This window comes from Natator depressus, chromosome 6 (genome assembly GCF_965152275.1).
Source record: "Natator depressus isolate rNatDep1 chromosome 6, rNatDep2.hap1, whole genome shotgun sequence".
NCBI classification, from domain to species: domain Eukaryota; kingdom Metazoa; phylum Chordata; order Testudines; family Cheloniidae; genus Natator; species Natator depressus.
The window spans coordinates 79,122,020-79,140,546 of record NC_134239.1 but is presented as its reverse complement, the minus strand read 5'-3'; the positions used below and the strand labels follow the sequence as shown (position 1 = coordinate 79,140,546).

Genomic DNA, 18,527 nt, shown 5'->3' with positions numbered 1-18,527 from the left:
GACTCTGGTTTCTTTGCATTCTTCCAGCTGGACGTATCATTTCTTAGTGACATTTTAGCAAACAAAATTGGAATATTATGAGAAAACTGGAAGACCACAGACTAGACTCTAAATTGGACATCAGTAATGTTAAGAGGCCTAGGGGAAGGTTAAATAATTTGAATACCTTAACCTACTTTGGTTGAACACCGCTTTTTAGATGATTTGCATCATAGTACTATGATACCTTGAGCTACACTGAGGAGTACCATTCAGCAATACTGTTGATGATAACATTCCTCAGCTCACTCTTGTAAGGAGGGGAAGTGGGATAACAACATGACAGCTCTCTGCACTTCCACATACTCAGGAGAGTCAGTTGTGGAGTAGCGGTATGCAACTAGATGGGTGGGATATCTTAATACCCATCCTGCTGGGAAAAATATATTGTGATAGTAACATCTGTATGCCTGATTTATAGTTTTGAATGAAACTTATGAGCCTAGCTGATGTCTCTAATCTAGATAAGAATTATCTGAATAAATTGCACAGTTGATTTTAGGCTTGCACCCACGTACTAGCTAATCTCCAATCTCTAACATGATATTTGCAAATCATTATGTTTGGCAAATGAGTCCTATGCATGAAGTATATGGTAGGATGTAGTGGTAAGGGGAGAGAAGATCAAAACTGTAACACTTCCTTGGATGGAGACATTACACAATCACAAGTCTCTTTGACCACTGTTGATTTTTGCTTTAGGCCTGAGTATAATATGAAAAGTGCTCTAAGGATGTTGGTCAATATTCTCCTCTTGGCAATGGAATATGGTCAGGTGTCCATGCTGATTCTCTACAGCTCAATATGCTCGACTATGAGGTGTGGGTGACTATGACAGGCTGGTGGAGCATAGTCGGAGAGGCAGAATCATTCTGAATTGGCTCGATTTTTTTGTTTCAGGGAAACTGCAGCTGTTAGTACTGGCTGATTGCTCATCAAAGCAGAGGCTCCTGTAAAACAGGGCTCAACAGGGTTGCATCTTGTCACGCTCCTACTTGCCATGCTTCTGGTGCTGTTAGCAGTGTTAATGAAGAAACATTCACTGTGGGGTCTTCAGTATGCTGATGCCATCATGCTCTATATTTCAATCTCAGTCACAGTGAAGCAACTGATTAGGTGCCTGTCATAAACCGGGGACGGGACGAGAGCTATTTTGGCTGAGATTCAACCAAGATAAAACCAAGATAATACTTATGCGATGGAAGAAGCAACCAGGACAACTGCTGGAGGTTGCATTGCTGAGAGGTTTGCTCACCACTTCTTTGAAGGTTTTGTAATCTCTGTCATCTTGTTGGATCCCCAGATACTCCTGAATACCCAGGCTGCAGCTGTTACCAAGACAACTTTTGTTCTTCATGTTTTTGTCACTTTGAGTTTAGATTACTGTAGTGCACTCTGCATGGGCCTATACTTAAAAGCATTAGGAAATTGTAGGAAAAGTAGAATTAATCTGCCCACTTATTTAGCATTGCTTTCCTCAGAAAACACATTAAATTGCTGCTCTACCACTTTCACTGGCTAGCAATTGATTCCTAAGGGAAGTTTAAGCTGTTGGGTTTGAGAAACAAACCCACCGTCTAGAATGACAATCGAGAAGCTGGTTCACTTCAATATGGGCATGAACAGCTGGAAGCCAGTGAATGTTCTTATCCCCACAGTAAACCACAATCATATACTGTGGAAACAGGCTCAGTTACAAGTGAAAACAATGAGCTATACTGTAAGTACCTGTTTAGAATGTGTTCCAATCACTTCTGGGTTTGATTTCCATAAGTGTTCTTCTATACAGTTAATTTACTGGCAGGAATATTCAGGGAAACAGTGAATAAGGAAATACTGAGAAATAGCCACAGAAAGTGAATTTTAATTTTGCAAATGTAACATTTTAAGAGTTATTCAAGCCAATCCGGAAGCAGAAACCTGTTACATGAACTATGAGTACAATGAAAACTAACCCACACAGCTGGAATTACAAACACTAAATGCTTACAGTCTAATGATCATGAACAATATTGAGACCAAAAAAAGGCCAAAATCATTCTGAGTAATTCCAAAAAAAAATTAATTTGAGGAAAGAAAAATAGGAAAAAAAATCTTCAAATAAATTATTGTGAGTCTGATTCTGCCACGATTACTCTCACTGAGCAGTAGCTAACTCCACAAATAGTCCCACTGAAATCCAGTAAACTATTTGCTCCATTCTGCTAAAGCATATTCTTATCAGTACTGTACAACAAGGCTAAAACACAGTACTTGTATTAAGCTTTGGTTCATTTAATTTAATCAGTCATCAGTTCTGAAGACACAGAATCCCCATGGGGGCCTGTTTAGAAAATGAGTCCTTTTCTATTTAACAGCTTTACCCTAGACTGTATTGCCATGAAGGCCACTAATGATAAGATTTAATTCATGCTTTTAAAAATTGCATTGATAAAAGATCCTACAATGTTTTTTAGACAATTCAGACTGAACTAAGTCTGGGAGATGAAAGAACTGTTGAGACAATAAGGTAATATTTAAAGAGATCACTGTGTTATGGTCATATTCAGAACACAGGGAAGCTAGGGCAATAGATTTGGACCCAATCCTCAAACACTACAAAGTCCATTGGTATTCATATCCAAGGTTTTGGTTTGGCCTCTTGTAGAGGTACTGCAGGAAACAATTGGATTGAATTGATCTCCAGGTTCAGATTCTGGACATCCCCACTTCTGGGCTTCAGGGGTGTTTCCAGCACTATAGAAACAACAATAAATGACAATAATACTTAGGGTCAGGTCAGAAATGCTACAAGGATTGTATCCATTGCAGAATTTCCATTACCTATTGTACCCAAAAGCCAGGAATTGTCGAGATATGTGAACATGTAAAATGACAACCAAAAAGAAACTGCAAATGAAGCTCAAATATTTAAGTTTGGTGATCTTTGGGGTGAAGCTTTAGGTTAGATATTATTTCATTTGAACTTATAAACCAACTTGCCATATACCACTTTCTTTCTAGTACCCCCATGTTCAATTCATTGACATTCTGATAAAAATATTAGTATTATACGAAGTCAATTAAGCCCATATTAAACGAATAATAGTGGGTTAAGTGATAAGTTGTCATCCAAAAGGGGTGTTTCTAGTGGGGTCCTACAGGGTAATGTTCTTGACTCAATACTATTTAATATTCTTATCAGTGATTTGGAAGAGAATCTGAAGCCATTTCTGGATGACACAGAAATTGGTAGAATGGTAAATAATGGTGGGGACAGGTCAATTATATAGACCAATCAGGATCTCTTGGCAAGGTGGGCTCATTTGAACAACATGCATTTTTATATAGCCAAATGCAAGGTAATATATATAGAAACAAACAATGAAGGTCAAACTTATAAGATGGGAGACAGTATCCTGGAATGCAGCGATACTGAAAAGGATTTAGGGGTCATCGCAGATAACCAATAGAACTGAAGCTCCCATTGTGATGCTATAGCTGAGAGGGCTAACATGATCTTTGAATGAATAAGCAGGGGAATATTAGGAGGAGGCAGTATTACCTCTATATAGTGAGTGAGACAATTACTTGAATACTATCCAGTTCTGGTTTCCACACTTCAAAAAGGATATTGAAGAATGGAAAAGATTCAGAAAAGAGCTACAAGAATGATTCAAGGTCTGGAAAACATGCTTTATAGTGACAGACTTCAAGGGATCAATCTATTTGAAGAGAAGGTTACTATGTGACTTGATCATGGTAAGTACCTACATGGGGAAGGGATTACTGATAGTAGACATGTCCAGCAACAAACAGCCTAACAATATTCGATGTCTAGAAGCTGAAGCTAGACAAATTCAGACCAGAAATAATGAACAAACGGTGAGGGTAATTAATCATTGGAACAATTTACCTAGGGCCTATGGGATTCTCCATTAGTAGCAGTGTTTAATCAAGACTGGATGTCTTTCTAAAAGATGTTCTCTAGTTCAAACAGAAGTTATGGATTTAATGCAGAAATTATTGGTTGAAGTTCTATCACCTGTGTTATTATGTAGGAGGTCAGACTAGATGATCATAAGGGACCCTTAAAGCCTTAATATCTATGAATATAAAGGCCCAACCCTATACATTCTTTGAAGTTAATGGTTAAACTTACATTGAGTTCACCGGGGCAGGAATGGGCTTTAATTCCAGTCACAAACATTCCCCGCTCTACCTGAAACAGAAGGTCAGAGGAGGGCAGCCCAGTGCCAACCAGGGGAATACCTACCTGTTATCAGAACATCCCTCTGATTAGTCCTAGTCTCTTCACTCTGATCATCTGCTTCAGAAGTGGGTTGGGTGAAGAATGGATTGACAGAAGAGCATAGAATGGGCGAGCAGGAAGTGGTTACAGGGTCCTGGGGAGCTGGCAGACTGGTGGAGATTAAAGAAGCCTGGTAAGAGAACAGGAGAAATGAGATCCAAATATGAGAACCCATACACACTGCTTCCATGGGTGCTCCAGGGCTGGAGCACCCACAGGAAAAAAATGGTGGGTGCTGAGCGCCCACCGGCAGCCCCCCTACAAGAACCTTCCCCTCCCCTAGGTGCCTCCTGCCCGCCAGTGGGCCCTGCCGATAAGCGCCTCCCAGCGCCTGCCACCTGCCGCAATCAGCTGTTCTGCGGCATCAGGAGGTGCTGGGGGGAAGAGGGTAGGAGTGAGGGCTCAGCATGCTTGGGGGAGGGGCAGAACTTGATGGGGAAGGGGCGGGAAGGGCAGGGTGGTGTTTGGGAATTGGGGGGAGTGGGGGAGTGGGGGCGAGTCCTGGGCGGAGCTGAGGGGAGCATCCCCCAGCGGATTAGAAACTCTGTGCCTATGCGAGAACCTCCCACTTTATGCAAGAAGACTTATTTAGCCTTGGGAGCCCCAGTGGACCTACACTCGCTAAGGATCTGCCCCCTGGAATCTGTGTATGATTTAAAGACAGATTAAAATTGGGATTACAAAGCAAGGTTAAGTTTGTGAAGAAGAACTAATGTCACTAGAGGGCAAGTTCTTTTTATAGTGCCGAGAACAAAATTACATTAAAAGAACACCATTAAGATTGCAAAGATAAAGTATTCAAAGGTAAGGAAATGTCAAAGGTATGATCGCTTGTGTAACCTTAATTCATCCCCCTTGTGTACATTATGATATAGTCTCTATATGATCTCATGCTATTTTTTCAGGGAATTTCACTGCTAAAATCTAAGAAGTCTCCACTAAGCATATGCAAGCAATGATTTTTCCGAGACTTGGAAACCTGGCCAAATTTGGGTGGCCAGATTATGTGTGGTTGTTATCAATAGCACAATAAAGAGATATTGGAAACCCCATGCTTCCAATGCCTCTGCAGAACCGGTCACAGTCATTTTACTCAGGGTTTCTTTGAAGAAGGTCCATTAAAGAGACGATCTATTGCACAATTAAAATTGTGAGTTTTTTCTTCTCACTAGAGATCTATTTTCATCTCTTCTACTGGATTACTTTCTGTTGTTTGTCTCCCACCCCTTTGCTATCTTAGGGTTCCACTGTGAGCCCACCTGAGTGCCTAGTCTGAAGGTGGGGAGGTGAGGAAACAAAGAGTCACCTGCCTGAGCTACTTGTACTGCCAGATCATGCATGGAAAGAAGAGCAGCCATCACCTGCTGCTACTATCTATCCTGAGCTGGTGGGCACAGAGTAGACAGGCATTGGCACAGAGTGTGTGTGGCCTTTGTTTCATGCCCCCTCCCACAATGCACTAGCCATTACAGTTGAGCTGACGGAGGAAATAAAATGCACCAGGAAAAGGTTATTTCCTCGATGGAGCAAGGAGGAAACAGGGTACAAACTCTGATCAAGGCTTGTCTTCACTGCTGGGTTAGATTGAGGCATAACTCGAGTTTGGCCCATAACCCTAATCCCAGGACACACAAAAATCTCCAGCTCAAATCAAGTGGTGCTTTAAACACAAGCTAGCTGGCCCATTGAAGCTCAAGTGTTGTTGATGCTGGAGCTACTAAAGCAGTGGGGACTTTGCTACTCCATGCTGCTAATACAAACTCTGCGTGCTGCTCCAGTGTTGTTTTGCAGTGTGACTGTTCTCACTCAAACCAGGCTAACTTGAGAGGAGTTAACTCAAGTGTCGATAATTCAAGCTAACACCATAGTGAAGATAAACCCTGAATCTCAGATCCTTAGTTTTGTCCCAGCCCCACTCCCAGGGCAATGAAACTATCCACAGCTCCCTAGGGCAGACTATAAAATGCCAGTCCAGACCTTTATTTTTACCTTCTTTCTTTCCCTGTTTTTCCCAGTACCTCATAGCTCTAATCTATAGTCAAATATCCTGAGAAATAAAAATCCTGTAAAGATTTTAAATAGGATTATTCTGTTATTTCTTTGTTCTGCCTCAGAGTCAGCTGAGGTGCAATAAGTAAAGTTGAGCACGTATATGATTCAGAATGAGATTGTGGAATGCAGCCTCCTCTTTTGAAATGGTGACTTACAGCTGCCTCATTTCCTTTATGATCTCAAACTTTAACATGCATAGACCAAAAAGTATTTCTTTTTTTCTTATTCTCATGGAAACTGTTTTTGCTTATGGCAACACTTATTTTTTTCACTCAGTCATGAAGCTAGCAAAGAGGCAAACTCCAAGGTTTAGCTTTTGTGTGTGAGATTTTTCACACAGCCCTATATCTAATTATTATTGTGTACCATCGGCTGAGATTCTCAAGGTAGTGTTTATTGGAACTGACCTGGTAGGAATCCTGGGTCTTAAGGATGAATAAATAAATAACTTAATATGTGATAATGTAATTAGTATTCTTGCCAACTGAATTTAAAATGAGATGTTGTGTCTCCAGGGACTATTGCCCTCCTCTGTAAATGGTTTTCCTTTAAATGCATAAGATATATGTGAGTTAAGCAAAAAGTCCATTCTAAATTAAAATACCATTATACTGTAGATTAGGTGTCCACTTTTGATTTGGCTGGGAAGACTACATTTGCATATTGCTGCTAAGACAAAACAGATAAAATACATCTGCTTTTTTTTAAGGTTTAAGAGAGAGAATTGAATTTACACATTTAAATTCATACTGATGATCAGAGGAAGAAATGAACCAAAATATGTAAAATCCAAGTTACTATCTATATCTAGATAAGCATTTAAACTGTAAATCAGAATGGATGTATAATGCAAAAGACATGATAATTTTGAATCAGATTGGTTCATTTCCAATGTTTGTTGAACACAGTCAGGCATTTACTACATTGGCAGGGGATCAAATAAAACTAAGAATCTTAATGTATAATACTTAGAATCTTCATCGGCTCTGAATGGAATAGTTAAATACATGTGCACAAGAAACGATCAAGAGCTTTGTTGCCCACTATTTTTTTAATTCAAATTATGGAAAGATTTTCTGTGCATACATAAAGGAAGGCTGATTTTCTCCTGAGAAAATCTTGCAATGGCTGAGCTTCATTCAGACGCAGCATGACTTCCATGTTGAACATCACTTTCACTACTGCTATGCACAAAATGACTTTAAACTCAGAAGAAAGTGCATAAATCAGGATCCAAGCGTATTGTTGTTAGGGGTCGGGGAGGGAGGAGTGGAGTTTACATATAAACTAAAACCATTTCTGGCAATAACGGTCACTATTATCTGTATAGAATGCAAGTGAGTCTCTATTTCAGCTTTCCTGACGACAGCATAAGATATTTTGTTGTTAAGAATAAAGAGGGAAAAAAGAGCAGAGATGCAGCATGCTCCTTGCTAACACTGCAGACAGGCAGAGAAGAATCCACCCATATGAGAAGTTCACTGCTGTTCACTGTTGAGGAGATTGCTGCTGCTGCTGCTGTGAATTAATCTTATCTTGATGCTGCAACACTGGAAATCTGTGCAAAAGGACACTGCTCGACTTAGGAAGGAGCACCTGTTCTGGAAGAATTCACTCATCACATTTTCATCAGAGCCTGGGGTGAACATTAGAACTGGGAGGGGGATATTATGTATATTGTAAAACTTTCTCATGCCTTCAGACAAATTCTGGCTCACGATTATGTAGGAGTAAGGAGCATCTATGTGGCTCCACACTGGTTGAACCAAACCCATCAGGTTGGGAAAGGTGCAGAGTAGTAGCATGACTGCTGTGTGGATGATGTGGTAACACGGAGTGGCAAGGGATTAGTATTGAAGAGTTTGTTGTTGAAACCCCTGTGGACTTGCTGCAGGGGAGAGGAATCAGGATCAGATCCTCAAAGTGCTGTTCATTCAGCATGTTTCCTTCACCTAATTTCCCCTCCTAATTCAGTTGCCTGGTGGAAGAGGATGGGAATTCTCCATCTCATGGTTCCCTGTCCCCCTAGGAGCGGTGTGCATGCTTAGCCGCTGTTTCCACTGTGGAGTCACACTCCATCCATGTCCTGGGGGTGGGGAATTGTGGTCATGCTGAGTCATGATAGCTACCCTTTGGACTACCATTAGTATTCTGGCCATATCTCACACTGGCGTTAGATCAGAATCATAATGAATGTACTATTGTTATGGAAGTGTCATAATTATTTATTTTTGGTAGACTATACCCTTATATTTCTTATCACACTCTTGTGTGCAGCGTTCTGCCGCCATTTTTGTTCTCGTCGTTCAGAGAAGAACATATCAGCGTACACCCACAAGCTATGTACTCTTTTACAGAGGCTTTACTTTTGTTCTTTCTTGATTAGTTTGTCTCTTGATCTAAAATAAAGGTGATGCTGAAAAAGTATGTTTTCACTTTGTGTATGTAGTACCATAACAGGAATTTTGATGGGAAGAATTGTAAAGCAACAAACAGCTCAGACAAAACTGAATTAGTAGTGAAGTCTACAAGTTACCAAAAGACCCCAGAACTTCACCGCCTCATCTGCATCAGATCTTCTGTATTTTTGGAGATGACCCTTTAAAATACACCCTTTTCCCAATGTCACAAAATGAAACCTCCAATTCTGAGCAACATATTTATGATTCCTATAAAGTGTATATACCATTACAGCCCTAAAGATACTAGATGGTCCCCTGAACACAATTTTAAGGAGAATAACAATTTATTAAGCTCCATACAGTTTCAGAAACTTGTCAATTTCAGAAACATTATTTTTTCTTTTATCATTAAAGTTTGCTTGCTGGGTGGGTTTTTCTGAGCTATAGGGAAAAAGGTCACAATCAGCTTTTTCTTGGGGATATAGCCTGCTGATCAAGTTTTGTTTCTGAATAGCTCACAGATTTCTTGACTTTCAATCTGACACCCATAAATATTCAAGCTCAGTGGGTATCTGGATTCCCCAGTCTCTGTAAATATACTCTAGATTTTGATTGTTTTATGATGGGAGTTTATTTTATTTTATTTTTGTGTGTGCACAGTGGCTTTGGTTTTTTTCTGCTTTATAGACCCTTGTCTTTTTATTAGTTCTGTGTTCCCCATTGATTTTATGTTTTATGTTCCTGCTGTCACCACCAGAATCTCACTGTAAACAAGAATGCTATATCTCAGTGGGTTATTTTCTGTTAATGACCTGTGATACAGTATATAAATAAACCCAAGAGGAGTCCACAGGTGCAGTTTATTAGAGTTATTGCAATGTGACTTCAGTAATGTGCTCAAGTTCCTTAAAAACTTTACTATTTCTGGATGGAAAAAGATGTCTACATTGCAGTTCAGAGGAGGGAAATAAATATTAATGTAGTGATATATATCCACGTCCACTTAATAATAATTTTGATTTCTCTGCAGACCTCGTGCACCTTCTTATAATTCATTCAAAATTAAAACAATAAGGCAACATGCTATCCAGGTCCAGGATGGAAGAAGAATGCAGGAACATTCCCGCCTCACAATACCTACATTATAGTTGCTTAATTACATGATCTACTTATGAGCATAAGAATAACATGATCCTGATTTTTCCCTATTGGACTACATGCGTTGCTATAACATTGTATTTCAGTGAAGCAATTCAGCTAACTGTATATCATAGAGAGCTGTAAAAATGTTCAAAATGCTACCCAATGCCACACACAACTTATTTTGTTACAAATCCAAGCCATGTGGAAAAATAAGCTAAAAGTCACAAAACTTTCAAGTGATCTGTGCTTGGTTTTGAATTAACATGGTCTAGTTGTAGACAGAAGTCAATGAGAGTTGTTGTCTGCAATATGTGATTGTGTGCTAAAAGAGCACGATCCCACAAAGTATTGAGTGGTTATGAGAGGTACTTGAGTAATATGCCCCCGACCTGTTTTAATGGGTGGGAGACTTGATTGGATCTGCAATGTGCTGGACAGCTTTAGAATGGAAAAGAGAGTGTACACAGGACCTGTTGTATTAATTTAGATGGAATAAATGGGCTAAAGGTGTTATCATAACCCAGTCATTGTCCAACATTAAATGGTATTAAACCAGGTCCGGGCTTGGTATACAGAGACCTCAGCCTGCTTAGCACCATGGCAAACACACTATTAAAAATCCTTTTAACGCTTTATTAAAGATACAGAAAAGTAGGAAAAACTGTTAAAACATTTGAAACGTAAAGTATTAATTAAAGGTTCCATTTTAACATCTCCCTTGTTCCCTTTTTCTTTAGCTGTAAACAGTTTTTAGAAGGAAAACTCCTCTGCTGTTTGACAGTCTCTGAGATAGTATTAAAGCTGGTCATAACTATCCTTCGGGGGAAAGGCGAAGAAGTTGATTGAAATGGGCTGGAGATGTTGCCGCTGTTGTTGTTTAAGTTCAGTCTTAGAATGAAAAGTTCCTAGGTTTGACAATATTTTAGTTGGTTCCAAAGATCGTAATATCTATCATCCAAGGTGGTGTTTGGGATTCAACTGGAGCTGGTGGGGGTGGTGATGTCATGCGAGTTCCTCTTTGTGGCACAGTCTGGCCAGGACACTGCTCAGGATCAAGATGATGAAGGACTTGGGTCCCAGGAGATGGTGGGGCTGGCAGCCATGATGGTGAAGCTCACTCCAGTCACCTTCAACTGTTCTTTTATTCTTTTTGTTCTTTCATGCCTTCTTCACAGAATCTTATTATTTGTAAGGACCCAAAAAGAGAGTGAAGGGTGGAACAGCCCATCCCCTCATTGTTTTGTCCACCGTTTAGGCTTAATATCCAACACACCAATTTTGGTTCATTAACTTCTGGCTCCACATCTCCTGTTTTTAACAAGCGTAATTTCAACACAATCCTTGAATCCTATCAACGTGGCCTTTTTTGTTTAGACAAATTCAATTAGTCTGTCTCCCTTTTGTACCTTTTCCCATCAACATGTTATTATAGCTTATTGTAATATCTTATGAACTTTTAACACTTGAGCTCACAGTTAGAGTAAATTTGTAGACCTAGCTGTCATAACAGGCCCTTCCTTCCCCGGGCGCTCCATAGACTATTGGCCAGCCATAGAGAGATGGGAGCCAATTGGCTCCTTGCTCCCCAGGATTATTATTAATTTAAACCCTTGCCTGGGGCTTCTCAAGCCTCTTGACCCAGTTTTAGTTGACTTAGCTGCATCAATTTTCCTAGTTCTCAGGTCCAGTTTCAATATGCAAGGAAGGAAGCAGCTGGCCACAAGCCTAGCCTTCCTGCATCCAGGTGAAGTGGGATCAGGACTGCAGGCAGGAATTTGGGGGCTGCCCTTTCCGCTTGCAGGAGCTGCACCTCAATGGATGAATCTCCAACCAACCGATAGGGTCACACCTCTGTGTCCTATCCTGGCTGCACAGACCACAGGCAAAGCAGGAGTCCTTGCACAGGAGTGGATGAAACAAAGGGCTCTCAAGGCTGTCCGAACTAGGGGGAAGGAATGGGGCCACATGGAGTAGGCAATGCAACAGTATCATAGAATCATAGAATATCAGGGTTGGAAGGGACCTCAGGAGGTCCCTGACAGTACTTAATGAGAGATGGGGTACTGATTAGAATAATCTCATCTCTCATTGACTTCAGTCAGAAGTGAAGGCGCTCAGAACCTCTGAAAAGTTGGAATTGGTCCCTAAATCCACATTGTATAATTCTTATACTTAGTACTGTAATCTAGTTGGACAGTGTGATACACCAAAAGTTTTTCTAAACAAAGAACCAGTGTCCCCAGAGTTTGGGGATGAACCAGGGAGTGCCACAAGAATATGTACAAACACAGGCAGATGAAGTGAAAAAGGAAACTTTCCACTAAAGTGAAAAATCACACAGGCCCTGAGCCTCAGAAATAGTAGAGAGGGGCAGCAGGGAGGAATGATGGCTGCATGGAAACAGTTGGAGCTACCTGATTCATTTTCCTAGTCCCAGTTTAGGAATCTTACGTCAGGGAAAGATCAGCCATAGCAGAGGTCCACCCAGCCACTTTACCTCTTGTCCCTGTTTCACCCAAGTTCCAGCCATGGAAAGCCCCTGACACACACTCTTCCTCCCCTTGCATCAAAGTGGAAAAAACAACTAGTTTAGGAAGTGGTGGAGTCACTGTACACCAGCAGAGTTCCTCTGTAAAAAGGGACCTAGCCGTTGGCCATCTTCAGCTGCTTTATGGCTACTTTTCTAGGGTAAACTGCCTCATCCTTTTAATGGATGCTAACTCCAAGATACACTCGTCTAGGGGACTATGCCACCATCACCTCTGGGCCAGGGTTGGGGTATTGTTCTCATGCTAGCTGTGACCCAGAGACCTCTTAGTGCTAACTGAAAGAGTGCACAAGGGGACATAGGGGGTTTTACAGGGATCCCCTGGTTCAGATATATACATAATAGTTTACCAACGGGTGGCATGGGAGATCTGTACTGAGAGCCAAGAGCCCATGGGTTGTCATAATCATTGTGAAATGTATGTACGGGTAATAGTTAAGGAATTTTGCAGCTGTACTAAAAAATGTCCTTAAGGTCTGGGAATTAAGGCAGCTCACCAGGAGGTGACATACCAGGGACATGTCCCTTTCAGGAAGGCGATAACAGATCTCTCTGTCTGGACATCTGAGTACTGTATGCCTCAGACTGTATGCTTTTTTGCATACTGAGCCAGATATCAATCAAAAGATTGTGAAGTCTACAAGACAGAATAAACAGGAAAAACAATCAGCAGGTGGGGGTGTTCTATTTATGACTAAGATCATAGGATTGGTTTGGTATATCAAAGAAATGCACATGATCCTCCACAGAGAAGACAAGCTAGCAGCATGTTTATCTTATGACAGGAGGGTCACTGCCAGCATGGCTGTAAAGCAGTGGTGAGGATTACTCTAAAAGAGTACGTCTAAGTTCTAGAATACATGTTATGATTTTATTTTATATGTAACTACAGTATTTGTTTCCAATACTTCTACTTGCTATTACTTAAATCTTGATGATTTGTTCAATAAACTTACATTTGATTTCACTATAAATGTATCTAAGTGGTGTATGTTAAGCAGAGCATTGATCTAAGGTGGAACCGGGAGGCTGGAGTACACTATTCCTTTGGGAGAAGTGAATCTGTGAACACTGAGCATCCAGTGGATCAGGGACTGGACACTCCATGGAGACTCTCGGAAGGATTGATGGCTGGAGTGTGCCCATCACTAACCTGTTAGAGTGACAACGGGGCCCGTGTAGGCCTATTGGGGAGTGCTTCTGTTGCCCATGACCAGTGGAGTTGGGGAGCTGACACCTGGCAGGCACAGATAAGTCTTCCTCGTGCTAAGGGCTGGTAGTAGTAAGGTGCCTCACCAGCTTGTGTACCCCTGGGAAGCATTACATTAGCCAGTTGCCTTTGTATATCATTTGTGTATATATAAAAATATATACCTGGCCTGTATGGAACTGGATGCAATGAGATCAATGGGAATTAAAGTCAATGAGGTGTTGAAGTCAGCTGGACTTGAGATCACCTCTAAGGAAGCGCTCAGTACCTCACAGGACACAGTATTAGGTCCATATAGCCTGCTTCTGCTTCATCAAATCATGGGACTCTTGCCATTGATTGAATGGGAGCAAGATCAGGCCTGTTATTAGCACAGAGGCTCTAGCAGGTTTCAGTGATGGATGTGAGATCTCCAGCAGAGTGCCTGCTGGGACACCGAAGAGGTTGGGAGCCACTGATCTGCAGAGAAGCTGCACTCCTGCAAAAAGAAAATCCATGATGATTTTTGCTAAAGATGTGCTGCATGTCTTATTACTATAGTTATTCTGGGCATGCAGCATGGAATTCTACAATTATTTTTTAACACACTTATTTGTAAATCACCTTTAAACTCCACAGCAAAAACACTCTGCCATTCTCTTATATTGATCTATGGTATGATGCTGTATGGAATATGGGTGACCATACATAATACTATTGATACCATTATTACAAAATTGCAATGAATCTTACAAGATATGCCATGGAAGGTATCAGTGGAAAAGTTATGATTTGCTAAATATGATCATCTTATGTATATGTATGTATCATCTTTGTATTGTGAGTTACAAATATGTGTGATATATCTGCATCTCAAACTTAGCGTTTTTGGGGGATACTGCCAGACAGATTGGCATCAGCACTATTGAGCCTGCTTAGTGGCCCATCAAGGGCAATCAGCTGTACAATGAACCCACTGAGAGAAGTGAGAGGCTAAACCTATGCGTCACCAGGACATGTAGGGACATGGCTGCGGACAGGGGACACCAGAGCTTTTCCATTGCATATGCTGTGAGCTTGTGTTTGGGACAGAGGATGTACAAGCCACATGGCAAAGGATATAAAAAGGCAGCTACATCTTCTCCATTTTGTCTTTGCTTCTCACCTCTGTAGCAAGTTCTCTACAAACTGAAGCTTTGAATAAAGGATTGATAGACCCATCCAAGCTTTGGATGAGTTCCAGAGGGACTTTACAAGCCAGCAAACTCACCAATGCTCCTAAGAACCTGATACATAGACTCTGAAGTCATATGTATGTATCTGATTGCTTTGACTATTTAACAACTCTCTTCTCTTTCTTTTCTTTTATAATAAAAGCTTTAGTTTTAGATAGTAAAGGATTGGCAGGCAGTGTGGTATTTTGTGTAAGAACAAAAGTAGTATTGATTTGGTAAGGTGCCTGGCCCTTTGGGGAGCAGAAGAACACTTTGCATAGTGAATAGAGTTTTAAATAGCTTCTCACTTTACTGGACCTATTTGCTGATTGGGAACCAGAGACTGGAATGCAATAAGGGGGCAGTATGATTTCTTTTTTTCAGCTTCTTGATAACCTTGTGAGGGGCATCAAGAGCACAGTCTGTGACTGGTTGGTGAGTCTAACTACAGTGTTAACCACCATTTCTGGGAGAATCTGCTCTCCTTTTTGCAGCCTGCTCTGCCCTTGGCATTTATAACACAATAATTAGAAATGCTTGCCTAAATTCTCCATCCCCACTCAGTAAATGGTATTTTTTCTTTCAGCTGGGAACCAGATGTGCAATGAAATTCATACCAATGTATTTCTTTGAATTTAGCTTTGCCACTGGATGTACCTTAACCTAAGGAGAATCCAATGATAACAACCCACATTGCAAAATATATTTTCTCAGAGGAAGATGTTTTGATGTTTAATGCACGGTGATCATTTAAGCATTTTTAATTTGTGTTTCTCTAGCCAACATAGTATTTATTCTTTGCCTGGGCACTTAAACAGGCCTGATATTAACCAGCTTTTTGAATTACTCGGATGTACTTTCAGATAAGGTCTGACAGTGTCATATAAATGAAGTACCATCAGAATACTTCTAAAATTGTCATCTTGTGAGCAGTCTAGGTGTGAGAACTGGAAAAGTGAGCATCTCTTTCACCAAGACTCTGAATGAGTTGACAACTTTTATACCATGAGCGGTGACATGCAATGGTACGTATTCATTTCAAAAAAATCATTTCTGATTTTTTGGTTTTGTTCATAGACTCATAGATTTTAAGGCCAGAAGGGACTATTAAAAATGTCAACTCACTGGAAGGGCCCAGGCAACCCAAAGGCTGGAGGCATCTGCCGGGAACATGAGAAGAAGAACCAAAACTATGGAATCCTATCCTTCAGTTCACAGAACCAACTCCTTGGCCACTACTGCAGCCTCAGTGATTCATTATACCCTGGAGCTTCTGTAAACACTGGGCCCTGCCCCCACAATCCCTCCCCCCCCCACATACCATGGCTGATGATCCACCGTCCCAAATCCTGTTGCATCCTCAGCCTGCCCCATCCCACACTCCAAAAGGTTCAGTGTGCAGTGTGGTGCTAGTTGATCTTCCACAGCTGGGCACCGTGTGGCACATAGGTGTGTACACCTCAGCATGCACTCTCCCAAATCTTTGCTGTGTCTCTGTTGTGCATGAGGACTGCACCACTTCTGCAGTTTCCTTGGAGCTAAGGGCGCAGCACTTGTACCATAATTAATGTATATTTAATGTCCACTATTTACATCCACTTCTATTATATATGTCTCTGTGTGCTCAGAGCCCACAGTGATATTGTTTAGAAAAGTCTCTTGAAATCTTCTTTCATACTTACTCTGCTCCCTTCAGCGATACTGACCAAGTTCACTAAGGAATATCCAGTGTAAAATCCGCACCGTCACTGATTAATACTGGACCAAGTTGCATATGAAATATTTATCCAAATGATTCCTTCTCCTCTAGCCTAATATTTATTCTTCATCTTGTTCACCATTATTATCATGAAATGGTAGTGGTCAAATATTTTAGTGCACTGTTGCTCTAACAGGCATTGTGAGGCACTTGCCTATTCCCAGTGAGCTCAGTAGGAGTGGTGCAATTGCCCTCAGTCAGAGCAGAATCAACCTATGATCTAACATCTGTATCAGACTTTGACAAAGATACTGAAATGTGATATAAATGTATCTGATCTTCCTCGTGCTGACAGATGCTTCATGTTTTGCAATTCCAACTCCTAAATTAGGAAATAGGAGTTTATTGTCCAAAGTCGTCAAATTAAAATCTTCCAGGAATTGTCCAAAATCTATATAACTTTCTTGATTGCTAAGGATTGCTTTCTCATCTTTGTGTTTGCAAATAGGCTTACATGTATATCCAGCCATCATCCAAGTGACCCCAGTGTATCTGATGAGATCAGTGTGGCTCAGGGGTGAAATACCTTTTGTTCCTGAACAGAATTTCATCGCTGATGAAACATGTGCCTGATTCTGATCTCACTTACATCAGTTTCACATTGGTATAACTCCATGTACTTTGATTCAATGGTGTTGTTCTGGATTTAAGATAATATTAATTAGCCTCTTACTCCACCTTTTCATGTTCTCTGTATCTTCTTACTATATGTTCCATTCTAGGTATCCACTGAAGTGGGCTGTAGCCCACGAAAGCTTATGCTCAAATAAATTTGTTAGTCTCTAAGGTGCCACAAGTCCTCCTGTTCTTTTTATAGATGTGATGCTCAGCCAACAGAAATCACTTTGGGGGCACAAGAATGGGAGAGGGAGATGATGGTTCCACTGAAATAGTATCTGTGCATTACAGATGAGGCAAGACTTATTTCTGCAACACATCACAGATTAGTCCAATGTATCTAAGAAGGGATGTTCAATTTTAATGGTGAGGACCTATGTTTAGCCTTTTGTATCCCTCATTTAAAGACTTCTTATCAATGGAATCTATTTAAAGGATGACTTAAGCTGATCAAAAGCAGAAACTGGACTCTGATAAGAATCCTTAGTTCCACAAATCAATGTTAGACCATCCACTTTCAGTTCTAATTGCTATTAAAAGACCTTTCCTCTCTAACTCTCCTCCCCAATGCACCATTAGTTTTACCCCCCTGCTATATACCTACAATTGATTTACCAAGTTATAGAGAGAAACTTTGTGGTGGATAAAAAGTAGTGCATCAGTAAGCTTTGACCCTCAGCAAAGAGCACATCATTAGACAGTTTAAAAAAATGCATTTGCTGACTACCTAAGTCCAAAACCAGTTTAACAGTCACTAAGATTAAAACTGAAGATAATTCCTGAAGAGTGATTCATTTCTAATTACTACAGAGTTTTCAAGCATTTTACAAAGGCCAAAAAAAAAAAAAATTAGAATAATGGTTGGTTAACTCCTAAAGGCTTCCAAATTCCGTAAAACTGAAGGGAAAAAAAGAAAAAGAAAAATTCAGTTAGTTAGAATAGGTACAGAAAATATAATGTTACTCTGCTACTTCATGAGAAGCACAAAGTAAATATACATGTATGAGTGATAGAGTTAAACCAGTATTCAGCCTGAAATAAACTTTGATTTTTCTGAGGTCATGCGTGCCCATCAGGTTTACTCTATTTTTTTAAAGGACTAGAGCCCACATCCTCAAAAGTATTTAGGCACCTAACTCCCAATTAAAATCAATGGCAGTTAGGTGCCTAAAGGCCTTTGAGGTCTTTATCTAGCTGCAGAATTAAAAGACTTGTGCACATGCATTTCACTAACATATGTTACAACAAACAGCTTTAAAATCAGGAAATGAT

The 18,527-nt window shown here is 40.5% G+C and overlaps 1 long non-coding RNA gene across 1 annotated transcript in view; it reads right to left on the bottom strand.

Moving 5' to 3' along the window:
• LOC141989306 (uncharacterized) overlaps window positions 1-18,527 on the bottom strand; it is a 76,320-nt gene that overhangs the window by 37,967 nt on the left and 19,826 nt on the right. The window contains exon 2 of the long non-coding RNA XR_012639958.1: window positions 4,295-4,460. This is a non-coding gene — a long non-coding RNA (uncharacterized LOC141989306). The remainder of the gene's footprint in view (window positions 1-4,294; window positions 4,461-18,527) is intronic.